The sequence below is a fragment of the Poecilia reticulata genome, linkage group LG16 (genome assembly GCF_000633615.1).
Source record: "Poecilia reticulata strain Guanapo linkage group LG16, Guppy_female_1.0+MT, whole genome shotgun sequence".
Taxonomy (NCBI): domain Eukaryota; kingdom Metazoa; phylum Chordata; class Actinopteri; order Cyprinodontiformes; family Poeciliidae; genus Poecilia; species Poecilia reticulata.
The window spans coordinates 137590-142552 of record NC_024346.1 but is presented as its reverse complement, the minus strand read 5'-3'; the positions used below and the strand labels follow the sequence as shown (position 1 = coordinate 142552).

The 4963-nt window shown below is 43.7% G+C and overlaps 1 protein-coding gene and 1 long non-coding RNA gene across 2 annotated transcripts in view; both read right to left on the bottom strand.

Moving 5' to 3' along the window:
- Window positions 1-614, bottom strand: part of LOC103477505 (gamma-aminobutyric acid type B receptor subunit 2-like) — a 21749-nt gene extending 21135 nt beyond the window's left edge. Inside the window, exon 1 of the mRNA XM_017309309.1 lies at window positions 532-614. The gene's annotated coding sequence lies outside the window, so the exon portion shown is untranslated. The remainder of the gene's footprint in view (window positions 1-531) is intronic.
- A 497-nt stretch (window positions 615-1111) lies between these two features.
- The window catches only part of LOC108167013 (uncharacterized), a 24947-nt gene continuing 21095 nt past the window's right edge, over window positions 1112-4963 (bottom strand). The window contains exon 3 of the long non-coding RNA XR_001777406.1: window positions 1112-1197. This is a non-coding gene — a long non-coding RNA (uncharacterized LOC108167013). The remainder of the gene's footprint in view (window positions 1198-4963) is intronic.

The window sequence follows — 4963 nt, the reverse complement described above, 5'->3', positions numbered from 1 at the left end:
AATTCATTTATTTAATGAAAATATTACTGCTCATTATTTAATGGAACATTTATTTATGTAATAAATTTTGTCCCTTTCGGCCCTCCATACAGCACTATTCTGAAAATCATTCAGACCCCCTRCTTAGTGTCTCGAGACCCCCAGTGGTTCCCGCCCCATACTTTGGGAACATAAAGCTCTTCAGAACCTCTTTGTCTCTGGACCSACCCGGAACCAGTCGGTTCTGTCTGCTCACCGAACTCTACAGGGATTTCCTTAAATTCTACTAATTTTTCTTTGAGCTCGGACCGAACCGAGTCGGAACCGACAGGCTTCCCTGGAAAACATGGCGCCTTCTGAAACCTGCAGGAGAATTTCTGCTAAAAAGACTTCAAACCAACCGGCGGCTCGGTTTCCCAGAGCTCCTGGTTCTGGTACCGGGTTCAGTTTGTTCGGTACCGGGTTCGGTTCGGTTCGGTTTGGGGTTATCAGCCTGCTTCGCTCCATAAAAAAAACATCAAATTACTCAAAGAAATGAGAGAAAACTTTTACCTGTGATGTTTCACTGGACTCTCCACATGTTTACTTCGGTTACGACAGTTGGCGCTGCCGTAAGGTGACAGTAGCTGCCGTAAACTGTCGTTAGCTTTTGTGGTTTTGAGTCAGAAATGCAGCTAAACGGATTTTTTACTCGTCAGAACAGATAAATAGCGGGATTATTAATCAGGATTGATATCAGATTACAGCAGTACGAGGCTGCTGATGTTATGATAGATCTAATAAACCTATCTATCTATCTATCTATCTATCTATCTATCTATCTATCTATCTATCTATCTATCTATCTATCTATAGATTTTATTACAGGTTCAAGGTCCAAATTACATTAAAAAAAGAAAATAAATACAATAAAAGAATAAAAAGGGCTCCTAACCATTCAGTTTTATTTATGTTTCTTATTGTGATGAAGGAAAGAGGACAGGGACAGGCTACTACTACTACTACTACTACTACTACTACTAATAATAATAATAATAATAATAATAATAATAATAATAATAATAATAACAATAATAGAGTCTGGTTACATGCTGTGTATAATTTTTATGTGAAGGTTTCCTCTCCTGATGTAGTGACTCTCTACCGCCTCCTGAGGGCGCCATTCAATGTTTAACAACAGGTTTCCCGTCCTCACTGGTCCAAATGTTTGGCTGGTGCCTGGAAAAATAGGAGGATATTTTCCATCTCTGTGACTACCAGAAAAAAAATATTGTCCAATCACCATTTCTYTTAAATCCCACGGTCTTTGTGAGGTAATAAAAGGTTTTATGCACTTACTTTGTCTCTTCCCAAAAAATGTGTTATTACTGATAAATGCCATTTTTATGAATTAGAAAAAGGTACGTAGTCCCGCCGCTTCACATGTGGCATCATTAAAAAGCCCTAAATGTCTCCAGRTACCAAAAGGAATGAATTCAGTAGAATGAATGGGAGATATTCCCGTTTAGAAATGTCCTCTACAGAGGACAGAGATGAACCACTGGTAGTCAGGAGGATGTAGAAATGTCATTTATTGTCTCTCACTGAGGAAATTCACTGGTAAAGATAGACACAGACGATAAAACACAAGAAATGTAATATCTGTGATCATAATCCAGACACAGAACTAAAGACTTTGTGTTTTACTCTTATTGATTAGACGAACTTTTTATTTTACATGCTTTAGAATCTTTTTTATGATACTTTAGTAGGATTTGTCTTYATGTTCTTTAGGTGTGAATAAATCCTGTTCTGGAGCCGTTTCCTGTTTCGTACTCATGGACGTTTACGGAGCATTTCAGTGAATCCTGGGAGAGGAAGTATAATATAAAGTATAAATCTCACCTTTTCATCCCTAGATTTGTTTTCTTTGCTCATTAATGGCGGTTCTGATTTCCGTTTGGACCAGAATGAAAGATAAAAAGTTACCAAAAAAGCTCCTGCAATGTTAACATTGAATATTTCCCAACATTAAAACACATAATGAGATTAACATCAGGGTTGTAAGAGTCACAATGCAGTTCCACTTATAGTTACAAATGTTTTCTGTGCTTCAGTTTTCATATAATAACTGTGATCCGTGTCCAGTTTTAACTTTGATGCGGTTCTGATCGTCCATGTTTTATTATCGTCAACAGCCACAAAGCCAGACGTGAGGAACCGACTGACGGGGCGTTTCGGGTCGTTGAACTGGTTCTGTTCGGTTTTTAGACGGAACCGCTGATAAAAGCTCGTAAACTTAATGGATCCCAGTTGTGAATATTGATGTTTTAGGTTTTGATCGCTCTGGTTTTCCCCTCTGAAGGGTTTTCCTTCTGGATGATTTCAGCCTGAGGCAGCAGCCTGAACCTGAGAATGCAGTTTTAATCGGACCGGGTCGTGTTTTCCATTCAGAGTTGGATAACCAGAGGGAGGGCTGACGTTTCCTCTGAATTTCCAGTGAATTTCTTGCTGGAAACTGCTTTCAGTCCCAGTGGGAGCAGAACTGCTTTGTCTCGATCCTCTTTAATTCAGACCACACACTGATGCTTATGGCTGCAGTTCTTAAAACGAGTCCATGTGTGAAACGGCTCCAGAACCTCGGTTTCCTTCACTGACTGAACCTGAAATTCATGGAGGGAAAAAATCTGCAATAAAAAATCATGAATAAAGTTAAAACCTGCTCATGTGGGTGGTGCAGTGGTGCAGGGTCAAAGCACAACCCACGTATTGAGGCCTCATGCCGGTGGTCGCAGGTTCGATTCCCAGCCTGGCAAAATTTGCCGCATGTCTTCCTTCTCTGTCTTTCTCTCTCTCTCTCTTTCCACCAGAGGCCTGGGAGCTTCAGGTTCTCCTCCAGTACCTTTGCTGTGCCTAGAGCTGCACATTCCTGGACTGAGATGTTGTTCCTGTTGTAGCCACTGCTCCAGTTTGGGGGTGACTGTCTGCCCCGAGGGCCCCAATGACCACAGGCACCACTGTGGTCTTCACCTTCCAGGYCTTTTCCAGTTCCTCCCTGAKGCCCTGGTATTTCTCCAGTTTCTCCTTTTTCCTGATGTTGTATCACTTGGTATTGCTACGTCCACCACAACGGCTTTCCTCTGTTCTTTATCCACCACCACAATGTCCGGTTGGTTCTCCATCACCATCTTGTCTGGATCTGGAAGTCCCACAGGATCTCAGCTGACTGTATAGCTCAATGGGTAAGTCACCAGTCTTTCACCCGGGAGACCTGGGCTCGAATCCAGGCTGGGGCAAACATTGAGCAATCCAGTGTGGGTTCTTAGGCAAGACCCTTGGAGCTATATAGCCTACCTCATACCATGAGAGACRYWRATAAGCACGACATGCCGGCTCAGACGTCGCCYGGCCAAACAAGGTCTGCGTCAGGTGCTGGGGAACCAGAGCACCCTGATGAAAAATGGGCTACTGGAACAAGACGGAAATGGGCGAGAGGTGAAAACATGGATCTGTTGGAATATATATAAGAATTTCTACAAAATAAAGCTGTATTTCCTCCTTCAGCCCACTTCTCTTCCTAACATGGCGCCTCCTCACCCTGACTCTCATACTGACAGGAGGAACCACAGAGCTCTGTTAGGTTAAAGCTCATCTTCYGAAGTTGGGATGTTTTTCCTCCAACAGGTTCCAGAGGAATCACCTCAAACCAGATGTTGGACTGGATTTTATTTCACTGTCATTTGTTAGAGCCTCATTTTCAACAGTGGAGCTATAAAGGTTGAAACAGGTTATTATGTTGGAGAAAATCTCAACAACATCAATATTTCCACTAAATAAGAGGCAAAAAACAAAAAAGTTTGATAAAGTAAAAGCCTCTCAGACTCTGAGCTCAAAGAACCAAACTATATCTTATATCAGATAATTAATTTAATGTCACATAATTATGGCGGTAGAAGCCATTTGTTTGTTAAATACTTAATGAAAGATATTTACCGTGTTTGATGTTTGTTGTAAATGACTATAGTCACACAGATCGAGAAAATGTGTCCTTGTCCGGCGGACTGAAGTGTAGTATGTTGAGAAAATGAACCCAAAACGAACTACAAAGAAATCTCCATTCACATGCAGGCGTTCTGCTTGGGTGACCTTTGACCCCCAGAGTATTCTCAGACTTAATGACTGGGGCCTTTTTCCTCCTCAGCTTTTATTTCAGACAAACAGAAATATCAAAACCCAAAGCAGGAGAAATGAGCCTGATGCTCCTGAGAGCTCCAGATGGACTCAATTAAACCTTGAAGCTGAACAGTCTGCTTCCTAAATGACTTGTTTACTTTCTCTCAGCCGTGACGTAAGATGAAGGCCTGAGTCTTCTGCCCCCTGCTGGTCGACCTGACCGCTGCGTCCTGCCCTGTGGTTCCATCCTGCAGGTGAACTCAGCCTCGTGCTCGGCGGTGGGAATAGTTCGTCATGATGGCGAATTAAGACGGGATAGTTAAAACCTGCAGCGCTCTGCTGAGTGGGCCGCCGGTCGACCGGCTCATCTGGAATCATGTAACTCAGTTTTCTCCAGAATTTCCTGGGAAGCGTTCCTCTGACGATCCATTCATCACCATGTGAGAGAAAACACACTTTTCACTTCTTTTATCCAGAAACCACAGATGTGCTGCAGCTGCCAGCATGGAGCCCCTCTGCCCACAGAAACGCTTTGTGATGTTTCCAACTACAGCGAAGTGAAAGCAGAAACATCTGGCGGCAAGAGGAAACCTGATCAACATCTCTGGGATCGACATCCAAAAGCTCCGGCAGACAGAACCGACTGATCAGAGGCAGGGAAGCCGCCATGACGCCTCGTTACGGAGCCGTTTGGAGCAGGTTCTGTCCCACCTCCTCAACAGCCACAGGCGGCCCTGCTGCCCGCTGCTGGATCCATCAGAGCGGAGCCAAGCGCCTGGACTCTGGCCCCACGCCTGGACTCTGGGCCCCCATCCCGGAGCCTGGCCCCCCC